Here is a 19,507-nt window from a genome sequence, read left to right as displayed (position 1 = left end):
CTAGGCCTTTATCCAGTGGCAAGGGTTAACCAAGACGACTGGAGACCTGCTCTGCTGCATGGACCTAGTGCGCACACATATCGCAGTGTGGGCTGGCCCATGTCAGAAGGATAAAAGAGCGAGAGCGGGCCCTAAACATTGTGAGAGAACCCCACCGCAGGTTGGGAGGATAAAAGAGCGAGCATAGGCCCGACAACACCGTGGGCACACCACTGCAACTTCCAGCGCGAGCCATTCCAAGTATGCAACAACTTCGAGGTGGGCGACTGGGTGATGTCATCAAGGCCCAGGTCGATATTTGGAGCAAGGGCAGGAATGTCGACGGGAACCAGGCACAGCAGAGGAGAGAGAAGGGCAGGGCGAATGAGCGGCGAGAGATCATCAGCGAGATATTGTGGCGGAGGTGCAGCAAATGAGGGTGTGGGGCCCAGAAGAGCTGGGGGCCCACGGACTCACTAATACTGCCACACTACCTACAACTCACTGACACGCTCACTAATACTCACTGACACAAGCAGTTATAATCATTGACATATTCACTAATACTCACTGACACACTCGCTAATACTGACACACTCACTAATACTCACTGACACAAGCAGTTATAATCATTGACATATTCACTAATACTCACTGACACACTCACTAATACTGACACACTCACTAATACTCATTGACAAATGCATTAATACTCATGGATACACTCACTAATACTCACTGACACACTCACTACTACTCACTACTACTCACTGACACGCTCACTAATACGCACTGACACATTCACTAATACTCATTGACATACTCACTAATAGTGATATACTCACAAATGCTGACTCACAAATGCTGACATGCTCACTAATACTCAGACATACTCAGTAATACTCATTGACACACTCACTATCAATGACACACTCACTAATACTCAGACACATTCACTAGTACTCAGTGACACACTCACTATCACTGACACACTCACTAATACTCAGACACACTCACTAATACTCATTGACACACTCACTATCACTGACACACTCACTAATACTCAGACACACTCACTAATACTCAGTGACACACTCACTATCACTGACACACTCACTAATACTCAGACACACTCACTAATACTCATTGACACACTCACTATCATTGACACACTCACTAATACTGAGTTTAAGGAGCGTCAGGGAGGTGGAGCGAGAGATCACGGATGCAGCTTCAGCAGGGTGAGAAGGCAAAAAAGAAGTAGAAAGAAATCGAAAGGTGACGTCACAGCCAAGGGGGTAAGTGATTGGCTGGTGATTGGTGAGTAGTTTTTCTTTTTCTTTTCTTTATCAGTAAGTAACCTTAAGCATTATTGTTGCCAAATTAACTTAATCTAAGGGTTAAGTCATGGCAGGAGAGCTCGGACACGTGTTATGCTCCTCCAATACTATGTAGGAAGTCAGGAATGCTTCCAGTGTCCCTGACAACTACATGTGCGGGAAGTGCATCCGCCTGCAGCACCTGACAGACCGCATTGCGGCACTAGAGCTGCGGGTGGATTTTTTCTGGAGCATCCACGATGTTGACGATGACGTGAACAGTACGTTTAGTGAGTTGGTCTTACCGCAGGTAAAGGGTACACAGCCAGATAGTGAGTGGAAGACCAACAGGAAGAGCAGTGCAAGGAAGGTCGTGCAGGGGTCCCCTGCGGTCATCGCCCTGAAAAACGGATACACCGCTTTAGGTACTATTGAGGGGGATGACTCATCAGGGGAGAGCAGCAGCAGCCAGGTTCATGGCACCGTGGCAGACTCTGCTGCACAGGAGGGCAGGAAAAAGAGTGGGAGAGCTATAGTGATAGGGGATTCCTTGTAAAGGGAATAGATAGGCGTTTCTGCGGCTGCAACTGAGACTCCAGGATGGTATGTTGCCTCCCTGGTGCAAGGGTCAAGGATGTCTCGGAGCGGGTGCAGGACATTTTGAAGGGGGAGGGTAAACAGCCGGTTGTCGTGGTGCATATAGGTACCAACGATATAGATAAAAAATGGGATGAGATCCTACAAGACGAATTTAGGGAGCTAGGAGCTAAATTAAAAAGTAGGACCTCAAAAGTAGTAATCTCAGGATTGCTACCAGTGCCATGTGCTAGTCAGAGTAGGAATCGCAGGATAGCTCAGATGAATACATGGCTTGAGGAGTGGTGCAGAAGGGAAGGATTCAAATTCCTGGGACATTGGAACCAGTTCTGGGGGAGGTGGGACCAGTACAAACCGGACAGTCTGCATCTGGGCAGAACCGGAACCAATGTCCTGGGGGGAGTGTTTGCTAGTGCTGTTGGGGAGGGGTTAAACTAATATGGCAGGGGGATGGGAACCTATGCAGGGAGACAGAGAGAAGTAGAATGGGGGCAGAAGCAAAAGATAGAAAGAGGAAAAGTAAAAGTGGAGGGCAGGGAATCCTGAGGCAAAAAGCAAAAAGGGCCACATTACAGCAAAATTCTAAAGGGGCAAAGGGTGTTAAAAAGACAAGCCTGAAGTCTCTGTGCCTCAATGCGAGGAGTATTCAGAATAAGGTGGATGAATTAACTGCGCAGATAACAGTTAATGGATATGATGCAATTGGCATCACGGAGACATGGCTCCAGGGTGACCAAGGCTGGGAACTCAAAATCCAGGGGTATTCAACAGTTAGGAAGGATAGACAGAAAGGAAAAGGAGAAGGGGTTGCATTGCTGGTTAAAGAGGAAATTAATGCAATTATAAGGAAGAACATTAGCTTGGATGATGTGGAATCGGTATGGATGGAGCTACAGAATCCCACAGGACAGAAAACGCTAGTGGGAGTTGTGTTCAGACCACCAAACAGTAGTAGTGAGGTTGGGGACAGCATCAACCAAGAAATTAGGGATGCGTGCAATAAATGTACAGCAGTTATCATGGGCGACTTTAATCTACATGTTGATTGGGCTAACCAAACTGTAGCAATGTGGTGGAGGAGGATTTCCTGGAGTGTATTAGGATGGTTTTCTAGACCAATATGTCGAGGAGCCAACTAGAGGGCTGGCCATCCTCGACTGAGTGATGTGTAATGAGAAGGGACTAATTAGCATTCTTGTTGTGCGAGGCCCCTTGGGGAAGAGTGACCATAATATGGTAGAATTCTTTATTAAGATGGAGAGTGACACAGTTAATTCAGAGACTAGTATCCTGAACTTAAGGAAAGGTAACTTCTATGGTATGAGACGTGAATTGGCTAGAATAGACTGGCGAGTGATATTAAAGGGTTGATGGTGTATAGGCAATGGCAATCATTTAAAGATCACATGGATGGATTTCAACAATTGTACATCCCTGTCTGAAGTAACAATAAAACGGGGAAGGTTGCTCAACTGTGGCTAACAAGGGAAATTAAGGGTAGTGTTAAATCCAAGGAAGAGGCATATAAATTGGCCAGAGAAAGCAGCAAACCTGAGGACTGGGAGAAATTTAGAATTCAGTTGAGGAGGACAAAGGGTTTAATTAAGAGGGGGAAAATAGAGTATGAGAGGAAGCTTGCTGGGAACATAAAAACTGACTGCAAAAACTTCTATGGATATGTGAAGAGAAAAAGATTAGTGAAGACAAACGTAGGTCCCTAGCATTCAAATTCAGGTGAATTTATAACGGGGAACAAAAAAATGGCGGACCAGTTGAACAAATACATCGGTTCTGTCTTCACGAAGGAAGACACAAATAACCTTCCGAAAATACTAGGTGACCAAGGGTCTAGTGAGAAGCAGGAACTGAAGGAAATCTTTATTAGGCAGGAAATTGTGTTCGGGAAATTGATGGGATTGAAGGCCGATAGATCCCCAGGACCTGATAGTCTGCATCCCAAAGTAGTTAAGGAAGTGGCCCTAGAAATAATGGATGCATTGGTGATCATTTTCCAACAGTCTATCAACTCTGGAGAGATTCCTATGGACTGCAGGGTAGCTAATGTAACACCATATTTTAAGAAGGGAGGGAGAGAGAAGACAGGTAATTATAGACGGGTTAGCCTGACATCAGTAGTGGGGAAAATGTTGGAATCAATTATTAAGGATGAAATAGCAGCACATTTGGAAAGCAGTGACAGAATCGGTCCAAGTCAGCATAGATTTATGAAAGGGAAATCCTGCTTGACAAATCATCTTGAATTTTTTGAGGATGTAACTGGTAGAGTAGACAAGGGAGAACCAGTGGATGTGGTGTATTTGGACTTTCAAAAGGCTTTTGACAAGGTCCCACACAAGAGATTGGTGTGCAAAATCAAAGCACATGGTATTGGGGGTAATGTACTGATGTGGATAGAGAACTGGTTGACAGACAGGAAGCAGAGAGTCGGGATAAACGGGTCCTTTTCAGAATGGCAGGCAGTGACTAGTGGGGTGCCGCAGGGCTCAGTGCTGGGGCCCCAGCTGTTTACAATATACATTAATGATTTAGATGAAGGAATTGAGTGTAATATCTCCAAGTTTGCAGATGACACTAAGCTGGGTGGTGGTGTGAGCTGTGAGGAGGACACTAAGAGGCTGTAGGGTGACTTGGACAGGTTACGTGAGTGGGCAAACGAGTGGCAGATGCAGTATAGTGTGGATAAATGTGAGGTTATCCACTTTGGTGGTAAAAACACGAAGACAGAATATTATCTGAATGGTGATAGATTAGGAAAAGGGGAGGTGTTATGTTTCATCAGTCATTGAAAGTTGGCATGCAGGTACAGCAGGCGGTGAAGAAGGCAAATGGTATGTTGGCCTTCATAGCTAGGGGATTTGAGTATAGGAGCAGGGAGGTCTTACTGCAGTTGTACAGGGCCTTGGTCAGGCCTCACCTGGAATATTGTGTTCAGTTTTGGTCTCCTAATCTGAGGGAGTGCAGCGAAGGTTGACCAGGCTGATTCCCGGGATGGCAGGACTGATATATGAGGAGAGACTGGATCGACTGGGCCTGTATTCACTGGAGTTTAGAAGGATGAAAGGGGATCTCATAGAAACATATAAAATTCTGACGGGACTGGACAGGTTTGATGCAATAAGAATGTTCCCGATGTTGGGGAAGTCCAGAACCAGCGGACATAGTCTTAGGATAAGGGGTAAGCCATTTAGGATCGAGATGAGGAGAAACTTCTTCACTGAGAGAGTTGTTAACCTGTGGAATTCCCTACTGCAGAGAGTTGTTGATGCCAGTTCATTGGATATATTCAAGAGGGAGTTAGATATGGCCCTTACGGCTAAAGGGATCAAGGGGTATGGAGAGAAAGCAGGAAAGGGGTACTGAGGTGAATGATCAGCCATGATCTTATTGAATGGTGGTGCAGGCTCGAAGGGCCGAATGGCCTACTCCTGCACCTATTTTCTATGTTTCTATGACACACTTAGTACTCACTGACACACTCACGAATACTCACTGATACACTCACTAATACTCATTGATACATTCACTATTACTCACATACACGCTTACTAATACTCACTGACACACTCACTAATACTCACTGACACACTCAATAACACTAAACGACACATTCAATAATACTGACACACTCACTAATACTGACACACTCACTAATTAATACGCATTGATACGCTCACTAATACTCACTGATACACTCACTAAGAGTGACATACTAAGGAATACTGACACACTCACTAATACTCACTGACTCAATCACTAATACTCACTGACAGACTCACTAAGAGTGACATAGTCAGGAATACTGATACACTCACTAATACACGCTGACACAGTCACAAATACTGACACACTCACTAATGCTAACATGCTCACTAATACTCACTTACACACTCACTAGTACTCATTGACACACTCACTAACACTCACTGATACACTCACTAAGACTCAATGACACTCACTAGTAAGCACTGACACACTCACTAATACTGACACACTTACTACTCACTGACACACTCACTAATACTCAGTGACACAATCACTAATACACAGACCTACTTACTAATACTGACACTCGGTAATACCGACATATTCATTAATACTGACTGACACATTCACTAAATCTCATTGATACTTTCACTAATACTCACTGACATACTTACTAATACTCACTGACATGCTCACTAATACTCACTGACACATTCATTAATACTGACGCACTCTCTAATACTTGTTGATACACTCACTAACATTCATTGACATGCTGACACATTTACTAATACTAATACTGTCACACTAACTAATATCCACTGACACACTCACTAATACTGAAACATTCACTAATATTGACACACATTAATACTGACACGCACTAATACACGGTGAAACACTCACTAATACTGACACACTCACTAATACTCATTGACACACTGACACGTTTACTAATACTAATAGTGACACACTAACTAATATTCACTGACACACTCACTAATACTGACACATTGACTAATACACACTGACACGCTCACTAATACTCACATTTACTAATATTGACACACACTAATACTGACGCACTAATACTCAGTGGCATACTCCCTAATATTCATTGACACACTCACTAATACTCATTGCCGCACTTACTAATACTTCACTGACATAATCATACAAAAACACTCATTAATACCCACTGACACGCTCACTAATAGTGAATTAACAGACTCACTAATACCCATTGATGCACTCACAAATACCCACTGACACACTAATACTCACTGACACATTTACTAATACTGACACACTCACTAATACTCTCACTAATACTAACACACCCCCTAATACTCTCTGACATGCTCACTAATTTTCAATGACAAATTTACTACTACTGGCACTCTCACAAATATTCACTGGCACTCTCACTATTACTGAAACATGCCCTAAATACTGACACATTCACTAATACTCACTGACGCACTCACTAATACTCACTGATTCTCACATTATTACTCACTAACACACTCCTAATATTCACTGACCCACTCACTAATCCTGACAGACCCCCTAATACTCACTATCAGGCTCACTGATACTCACTGACACACTCACTAATACTCATTGATACACTCACTGACAAACTCAATAATAATAACACACGCTCTAATACTGACACAATCGCTATTGCTCTCTGACACGCTGAAGCATACCGACACATTCACAAATAGTCACTGACACACTCATAATACTCACTATTATACTCACTTATACTCATCGACACACTCACTAAAAATAACTGCCATACTCACTAATACTGATACACTCACTAATACTGACACACTCACTACTACTCACTGACACTCTCACTAATAGTCACTGACACATTTAATAATACTGAGACACTTAGTAATACTCACTGACACACTCACTAATATTCACTGACACATTTACTAATACTGACACACTCACTAATACTCAGTGACCCACTCACTAATCCTGACAGACCCCCTAATACTCGCTGACAGGTTCACTGATACTCACTGACACACTCACAAATACTGACACACTCACTAATACTGACACACTCACTAATACTCACTGACATGCTCACTGATACTGACACACTCACCAATACTCACTGGCACACTCACTCATCATCACTGACACATTTACTAATACTGACAGACTCACTACTACTCACCGACACCTGGACTACTACTGAAAGAACTCCTAATACTCACTGACACACTCACTATTATTCACTGACACACTCACTAATACTGGCACATTCATTAATAATCATGTATATGCTCACTAATACTGACACACTCACTAATACTGACACACTCACTAATACTCACTGACACGCTCAATAATATTGACACACTCACTAATACCCACTGACAGACTCAATACTCACTTATAAACACACTAGCTCTCACTGACATGCTCACTAATACTCACTGACAAGCTCTAATAATCATTGCCACACTCACTAACACTCACTCACACACTCACTAATACTCACTGACACATTCACTAATACTCAGTGATACACTCATTAATACTCATTGACATACTCACTAATATTTGCACACTCACTAATACTCATTGCTACACTCAATAATACTCACCGACACACTCACTAATACTGACCCACTCACTAATCCTGACAGACCCCGAAGTACTCACTGACAGGCTCACTGATACTCACGGACACACTCACTATTACTCATTGATACACTCACTGACGCACTCACTAATACTGACACACTCACTAATGCTGACACACTCACTATTGCTCTCTGACATGCTCACTAATACTCTCTAACACACTCTCTAATACCCATTGACACAATCCCTAATACTCACTGACACATTTGCTAATATTGACACACAACTAATACTGTCATGCACTAATACTCGGGACACACTCACTAATACTGACACACTCACTAACACTGACACGCTCACTAATACCTGTTCACACACTCACTAATATTCACTGACCCACTCACTAATACTGCCCCACTCACTAATACTGACACAATCTCTATTACTCTCTGACACGCTGAAGCATACCGACACATTCACATATAGTCACTGACATACTCATAATACTCACTATTATACTCACTTATATTCACTGACACACTCACTAATATTAACTGCCACACTCGCTAATACTGACACACTAATACCGACACATTCACTAATAATTAGTGACAACATCACTAATACTGACACACTCAGTAATATTCACTGACACACTCAATAATACTATCACAGTCACTAATACTCACTGGTACACTCACTAATACTCACTGACACTCACTAATACTCACTGGTACTCTCACTAATACTCAATGACACTCACTAATACTCACTGACACACTCACTAATACTCACTGACGCACTCACTAATACTCAATGACGCACTCACTAATACTCACTGACACACTCACTAATACTGACACACTCACTAATAGTCACTGACATGCTCACTAATACTGACACACTCACTAATAGTCACTCACACATTTACTAATACTGACACATTCACTAATACTCACTAACACTCTCACTAATACTGACACACTCACTAATACTCACTGCCATGCTCACTAATACTCAGTGACACTCTCACTAATACTGACACACTCACTAATATGAAACACTAATACTGACACATTCACCAATAGTCACTGACACACTCACTAATACTGAGACACTCACTAATACTCACTGACACATTTACAAATACTCAGACACTCAGTAATACTCACTGACACACTCACTAATACTGACACACTCACTAATCCTCATTGCTACAGTCAAAAATACTCACCAAAACACTCACTAATACTGACACATTCACTAATACTGACACACTCACTAATACTCACTGACACATTCACTAATACTCACGGACACGCTCACTAATTGTCACTGACACATTTACTAATACTGACACACTCACTACTACTCACTGACACACTCACTAATACAGGCACACTCACTAATACTGACACGCTCACTAATACTCACTGACATGCTCACTAATACTCACTGACACACTCACTAATACTCACTGATAAACACACTAGCTCTCACTGACACATTCACTAATGCTCACTGACAAGCTCTAATAATCATTACCACACTCACTAACACTCACTCACACACTCACCAATACTCACTGACACACTCACTAATACTCAGTGTTACACTCATTAATACTCATTGACATGCTCACTAATACTGACACATTCACTAATAGTCACTGACACATTTACTAATACTTTGACACTCAGTAATACTCACTGTCGCACTCACTAATACTGACAGACCTCCTAATATTCACTGACATGCTCACTAATACTGACTCTCTCACTAATACTCATTGCTACACTCAATAATACTCACTGACACACTCACCAATACTGACAGACCTCCTAATACTCACTGGCATGCTCACTAATACTGACACACTCACTAATAATCATCGCTACACTCAGTAATACTCACCGACACATTCACTAATACTGACACACTCACTAATACTCATTGCTACACAATAATACTCACTGACACACTCACTAATACTGACACAATCACTAATACTGACACAATCACTAATACTGACACGCTCACTAATACTGACACACTCACTAATACTGACAGACCTCCTAATACTCACTGACATGCTCACTAATACTGACACACTCACTAATACTCATTGCTACACTCAGTAATACTCACCGACACTTTCACTAATGCTGACACACTCACTAATACTCATTGCTACACTCAGTAATACTCACCGACACATTCACTAATACTGACACACTCACTAATACTCATTGCTACACTCAGTAATACTTACCGACGCATTCACTAATACTGAGGCACTCATTAATACTCATTGCTACACAATAATACTCACTGACACACTCACTAATACAGGCACACTCACTAATACTGACACACTAATACTCACTGACATGCTCACTAATACTGACACACTCACTAATGCTCACTGACATGCTCACTAATACTCATTGACACACTCACTAATACTCATTGATACACTTACTAATACTGACTGACACACTCACTAATACTCACTGACACATTTACTAATACTGACACACGCCAATATTCACTGACAGACCCCCTAATACTCACTGACAGGTTCACTGTTACTCACTTAAACTCTCACTAATACTGACACAATCACTAATACTCATTGATACACTCACTGACACACTCACTAATACTGGCACACTCACTAATATGACACTCACTATTACTCTCTGACACACTCAAGAATGCTGATACAGTCACTAATAGTCACTAACACACTCACAATACTCACTGGCACATTTACTAATACTGGCACACTCATTAATACTCTCACTAATACTGCCATGCTAACTAATAGTCGCTGACACACTTACTAATAGTCACTGACACACTCACTAATATTGACACAAATACTAATACTGGCATGCACTAATACTCACTGACACACTCACTAATACTGACAGTCACGAATACAGACACACTCACTAATACTCACTGACAGTCTCACTAATACTGTCACAGACACTACTGCTCACTGACATGCTCACTAATACTCACTGACACACTCATTAATGCTCATTGACACACTTCCTAATATTCATTGACACACTCACTAATACTCACTGACACGCTCACTAATAATCACTGACACACTCACTAATCCTAACACACTCACTAATATTCATTGATGCACTCACTGACCACTCACTAATACTGACACACTCACTAATACTGACACACTCAGTAATACTCACTGATACATTTACTAATACTGAGACACTCAGTAATACTCAATGACACACTCACTAATACGGACAGACCTCCTAATACTCACTGACACGCTCACTAATACTCAGTGACACACTCACTAACACTGACACACTCACTAATCCTGACAGACTCCCTAATAATCACTGACATGTTCGCTGATACTTACTGACACACTCACTATTACTGACACACTCACTAATACTGACACGCATGCTCACCAATACTGTCACAGACACTAATAGTCACTGACATGCTCACTATTTCTCACTGCAACATTCACTAATAATCACACACTCCCTAGTACTCACTGACTCATGCACCAATACTCACTGACACATTTACTAATACTGACAGACCCCCATTTACTCACTGACACGCTCACTAACACTCACAGACACAATCATTCAAAAACACTCACTAATAATAATTGTCAGACTCACTAAAACTCATTGACACACTCACTAAAACTCACTGACACATTTACTAATACTGACACACCTCCTAATACTCTGACACACTCACTAATACTCACTTACTTGCTCATTAATACTCACTGGCACACTCACTAATACTCCTTGACAAACTCACTAATACTGACACACTCACTAATACCCACTGACACGCTCACTAATACTGACACACTCACTAATACCCATTGATACACTCACTTAATGACACACTTACTAATACTCACTGACACACTCACTAATACTGCCACACTCACTGACATGCTCACTAATTCTGACACAGACACTAATGCTCACTGACACGCTCACTAATACTCACTGACACACTCATTAATACTCGTTGACACATTCATTAATACTCATTGACACACTCACTAATACTGAATGACATACTCACTAATATTCACTGACAGATCCCTTAATACTCACTGACAGGTTCACTGCTACTCATTGAAACTCTCACGAATACTGACGCACTCACTAATACTCATTGATACACTCACTAATACTGACACACTCACTATTACTCTCTGACATGCTCAAAAATACTGACACAGTCTAATAGTCACTGACACACTCACTAATACTCACTGACACATTTACTAATACTGGCACACTCAGTAATAGTCCCACTAATATTGCCATGCTAACTAATAGTCACTGGCACACTTACTAATACTGACACACTCACTAACATTCACTGACTTGTTCTCTACTACTCCCTGACATGCTCAATCAAACTGACACACTCACTAATACTAACTGACACATTTACTAATACTGACACTCTCACTATTACTCACTGACACTCTCACTAACACTCTCCCTAATACTGACACATTCACTAATACTCACAGATAGGCTCACTATTACTGACACATTAACTAATACTCGCTGACACACTCACTAATACTCATTGACACACTCACTAATACTGACTGACACACTCACTAATACTAACTGACACATTTACTAATACTGACACTCTCACTATTACTCACTGACACCCTCACTAACACTCTCACTAATACTGACACATTCACTAATACTCACAGATAGGCTCACTATTACTGACACATTAACTAATACTCACTGACACACTCACTAATACTCATTGACACACTCACTAATACTGACTGACACACTCACTAATAGTCACTGGCACATTTACTAATACTGACTCTCACTATTATTCACTGACACCCTCACTAACACTCTCACTAATACTGACACATTCACTAATACTCACAGATAGGCTCACTATTACTGACATATTTACTAATACTGACACACGTTAATATTCACTGACAGACCACCTAATACTCGCTGACAGGTTCACTGTTACTCACTTAAACTCTCACTAATACTGACACAATCACTAATACTCATTGTACACTCACTGACACACTCACTAATATGACACACTCACTATTACTCTCTGACATGCTCAAGAATACTGACACACTCAATAATACTCACTGGCACATTTACTAATACTAGCACACTCATTAATACTCTCACTAATACTGCCATGCTAACTAATAGTCAATGACACACTTACTAATACTGACACACTCACTAACATTCACTGACTTGTTCTCTACTACTCCCTGACATGCTCAATCATACTGACACACTCACTAATACTAACTGACACATTTACTAATACTGACACTCTCACTATTACTCACTGACACCCTCACTAACACTCTCACTAATACTGACACATTCACTAGTACTCACAGATAGGTCCACTATTACTGACACATTAACTAATACTCACTGACACACTCACTAATACTCATTGACACACTCACTAATACTGACTGACACACTCACTAATAGTCACTGGCACATTTACTAATACCGACTCTCACTATTACTCACTGACACCCTCACTAACACTCTCACTAATACTGTCACATTCGCTAATACTCACAGATAGGCTCACTATTACTGACACTTTAACTAATACTCACTGACACACTCACTAATACTCATTGACACACTCACTAATACTGACTGACACACTCACTAATATTCACTGACACATTTACTAATACTGACACACGCTAATATTCACTGACAGACCACCTAATACTCGCTGACAGGTTCACTGTTACTCACTTAAACTCTCACTAATACTGACACACTCACTAATACTCATTGTACACTCACTGACACACTCACTAATATGACACACTCACTATTACTCTCTGACATGCTCAAGAATACTGACACACTCAATAATACTCACTGGCACATTTACTAATACTAGCACACTCATTAATACTCTCACTAATACTGCCATGCTAACTAATAGTCAATGACACACTTACTAATACTGACACACTCACTAACATTCACTGACTTGTTGTCTACTACTCCCTGACATGCTCAATCATACTGACACACTCACTAATACTAACTGACACATTTACTAATACTGACACTCCCACTATTACTCACTGACACCCTCACTAACACTCTCACTAATACTGACACATTCACTAATACTCACAGATAGGCTCACTATTATTGACACATTAACTAATACTCACTGACACACTCACTAATACTCATTGACACACTCACTAATACTGACTGACACACTCACTAATAGTCACTGGCACATTTACTAATACTGACTCTCACTATTACTCACTGACACCCTCACTAACACTCTCACTAATACTGAGACATTCACTAATACTCACAGATAGGCTCACTATTACTGACACATTAACTAATACTCACTGACACACTCACTAATACTCATTGACACACTCACTAATACTGACTGACACACTCACTAATACTCACTGACACATTTACTAATACTGACACACGCTAATATTCACTGACAGACCACCTAATACTCGCTGACAGGTTCACTGTTACTCACTTAAACTCTCACTAATACTGACACATTTACTAATACTGACACACTCAGTAATACTCGCTGACACACTCACTAATACTGACACACTCAATAATACTCACTGACATACTCACTAATACTGAAAGACCTCCTAATACTCACTGACACATTAACTAATACTCACTGACACACTCACTAATACTCATTGACACACTCACTAATACTGACTGACACACTCACTAATAGTCACTGGCACATTTACTAATACCGACTCTCACTATTACTCACTGACACCCTCACTAACACTCTCACTAATACTGTCACATTCGCTAATACTCACAGATAGGCTCACTATTACTGACACATTAACTAATACTCACTGACACACTCACTAATACTCATTGACACACTCACTAATACTGACTGACACACTCACTAATACTCACTGACACATTTACTAATACTGACACACGCTAATATTCACTGACAGACCACCTAATACTCGCTGACAGGTTCACTGTTACTCACATAAACTCTCACTAATACTGACACACTCACCAATACTCATTGTACACTCACTGACACACTCACTAATATGACACACTCACTATTACTCTCTGACATGCTCAAGAATACTGACACACTCAATAATACTCACTGGCACATTTACTAATACTAGCACACTCATTAATACTCTCACTAATACTGCCATGCTAACTAATAGTCAATGACACACTTACTAATATTGACACACTCACTAACATTCACTGACTTGTTGTCTACTACTCCCTGACATGCTCAATCATACTGACACACTCACTAATACTAACTGACACATTTACTAATACTGACACTCTCACTATTACTCACTGACACCCTCACTAACACTCTCACTAATACTGACACATTCACTAATACTCACAGATAGGCTCACTATTATTGACACATTAACTAATACTCACTGACACACTCACTAATACTCATTGACACACTCACTAATACTGACTGACACACTCACTAATACTAACTGACACATTTACTAATACTGACACTCTCACTATTACTCACTGACACCCTCACTAACACTCTCACTAATACTGACACATTCACTAATACTCACAGATAGGCTCACTATTACTGACACTTTAACTAATACTCACTGACACACTCACTAATACTCATTGACACACTCACTAGTACTGACTGACACACTCACTAATAGTCACTGGCACATTTACTAATACTGACACACGCTAATATTCACTGACAGACCACCTAATACTCGCTGACAGGTTCACTGTTACTCACTTAAACTCTCACTAATACTGACACATTTACTAATACTGACACACTCAGTAATACTCGCTGACACACTCACTAATACTGACACACTCAGTAATACTCACTGACATACTCACTAATAATGAAAGACCTCCTAATACTCACTGACACACTCACTAATATTCACTGACACACTCACTAATACAGGCACACACACTAATAGTCACTGACACATTTACTAATACTGACACATTCACTAATACTCACTGATACACTCACTAATACTGAAAGTCCTCCTAATACTCACTGACATGCTCAATCATACTGACACACTCACTAATACTAACTGACACATTTACTAATACTGACACTCTCACTATTACTCACTAACACTCTCACTAATACTGACACATTCACTAATACTCACAGATAGGCTCACTATTACTGACACATTCACTAATACTCACTGACACACTCACTAATACTCACTGAAACACTCACTAATGGTCACTGACACATTTACTAATACTGACACACTCGCTGATACTCACTGACACACTCACTAATACTGACAGACCTCACTGACATGCTCACTAATACTCACTGATACACTCACTAATACTGACACACTCAGTAATATTCACGGACACTCGCACTAATACTGACACACTCAGTAATAAACACTGACACACTCACTAATACTGACACACTCAATAATATTCACTGACACACTCACTAATACAGGCACGCACACTAATAGTCACTGACACATTTACTAATACTGACACATTCACTAATACTCACTGATACACTCACTAATACTGAAAGTCCTCCTAATACTCACTGACACACTCACTAATACTCACTGACACACTCACTAATAGTCACTGACACATTTACTAATACTGACACACTCGCTAATACTCAGACACACTCACTAATACAGGCACACTCACTAATGTTCATTGACACACTCAATAATGCTCACTGACACACTCACTAATACTGACAGACCTCCTAATGCTCACTGACATGCTCACTAATACTCACTGACACACTCACTAATACTGACACACTCAGTAATACTCACTGACATTCTCACGAATACTGACACACTCAGTAATACTCACTGACACACTCACTAATACTAACACACTCACAAATACTCACTGACACACTCACTAATACTGAAAGTCCTCCTAATACTCACTGACACACTCACTAATATTCGCTGACACTCTCACTAATACTGACACACTCAGTAATACTCACTGACACACTCACTAATACTGACAGACCTCCTAATACTCACTGATATGCTCACTAATACTCACTGACACACTTACTAATACTCACTGACACTCTCACTAATACTGACACATTCACTAATACTCACTGACACACTCACTAATACTCACTGACACACTCACTAATAGTCACGGACACATTTACTAATACTGACACATTCATTAATCACCACTGACACATTTACGAATACTGACACACTCACTAATAATCACTGACACGCTCACTAATACTGACACACTCACTAATCGTCACTGACACATTTACTAATACTGACACACTCACTAATAATCACTGACACACTCACTAATACTGACACATGTCCTAATACTCATGACCTGCTCACTAATACTCACTGATACATTTACTAATACTGACACACTCACTAATATTCAGTGACATACTCATTAATATTGACACACTCATTAATACTGACACAATCACTAATACCCACTGATACGCTCACTAATACCCACTGACACATTTACTAATACTGACACACTCACTAATACGCAATGACACACTCACTAACAATGAAATGCTCTAATACTCACTGACATTCTCACTTATACTGACGCACTCAATAAAACTCACTGACGCATTTATTAATACTGAGACACTCACTAATACCTCACTAATACTGACACGCTAACTTATACTCACTGATACACTCACTAATACTGACACAAGCCGTAATATTCACTGACCTGCAAACTAATACTCACTGCCAAACCTACTAATACTCACTGATGCACTCACTAATATTCACTGATTCACGCACTAATATTGGCACGCTCACTAATATTCACTGACACATTTACTAATACTTACAATCTCCCATTTACTCACTGACACACTCACTAATATTCACTGATACAGGCACTAATACTCACGGACATGCTCAGTAATACTGACACACTCTAATACTGATTGACGCACACACTAATACTCACTGACACACTCTCTAATACTGACACACTGCCTAATACTCACTGACACACTCACTAATGATCACTGACACACTCACTAATACCGACACACTCAGTAATACTCACTGACATGTTCACTAATACTGACACTCACTAATACCCATTGACAGACTCACTGATACTCACTGAGACACTCACTAATATTGACACACTCACTAATACCCACTGACAGACTCACTGACACTCACTGAGACACTCACTAATACTCATTGACAAACTCACTAATACTGACACACTCACTAATAATCACTGGACACTCACTAATACTCATTGACACATTCACTAATACTGAAACACTCACTGCTACTCATTGACACACTCACTAATACTCACTGATACATGCACTAATATTCACTGACATGCTCGGTAATACTGACACACTCTAATACTCATTGACATACTCACTATTACTCACTGGCACACTCCCTAATACTGACACACTCATTAATACTCATTGACACATACACTAATACTGACACACTCACTAATAGTCACTGACACATTTACTAATACTCACACACTCACTAATACTCTCACTAATACTGACACACTCTGTAATGCTCAATAACACACTCTCTAATACTCACACACTCACTAATGCTCACTGACACCCTCACTAATACACATTGATGCACTGACTAATACTCATTGACAAACTCACTAATACTGACACACTCACTAATACTCATTGACACTTTCACTAATACTGACACACTCACGACTAATCATGGAACACTCACTAATACTCACTGACATGCTCACTAATACATTTACTAATATTAACACGCAAACTGATACCCACTGACACACTCACTAATACTGACCCACTCACTAATGCTGACACACACACTAATACTCATCGATACACTCAGTAATATTCATTGACACACTCACTAATACTCACTGCCACACTCACTAATACTCACTGCCAGACTCACTAATACTCACTGACACACTCAGTAATACCCACTGACACACTCAGTAATACCCACTGACACACTCACTAATACTCACTGACACACTCGGTAATACTCACTGACACAGTCATAAATATGGATACACTGACTAATACTCCGTGACATATTTAATAATACTGACACACTCACTAATACTCATCGATACATTCCCTAATACTCACTCACACACTTACTAATACTCACTGACATGGTCACTAACAGTCACTGACACATTCACTAATACTGACACACTCACTAATACTCATTGATGCACTCAGTAACACTCATTGACACAATCTAATACTCATTGCCACACTCACTTATACTCATTGACAAACTCACTAATATTGACACTCTCTAATACTCATTG

General features: G+C 40.5%; 1 protein-coding gene across 1 annotated transcript in view; it reads right to left on the bottom strand.

The window, feature by feature from the left end:
- LOC139247634 (collagen alpha-2(IX) chain-like) overlaps nucleotides 1-19,507 on the bottom strand; it is a gene marked incomplete at its 5' end in the record, with an annotated part of 87,898 nt that overhangs the window by 14,032 nt on the left and 54,359 nt on the right. The window lies entirely within an intron of this gene.

This window comes from Pristiophorus japonicus, unplaced genomic scaffold (assembly GCF_044704955.1).
Source record: "Pristiophorus japonicus isolate sPriJap1 unplaced genomic scaffold, sPriJap1.hap1 HAP1_SCAFFOLD_277, whole genome shotgun sequence".
Lineage (NCBI taxonomy): Eukaryota > Metazoa > Chordata > Chondrichthyes > Pristiophoridae > Pristiophorus > Pristiophorus japonicus.
This window is presented reverse-complemented; position numbering and strand designations above follow the sequence as displayed.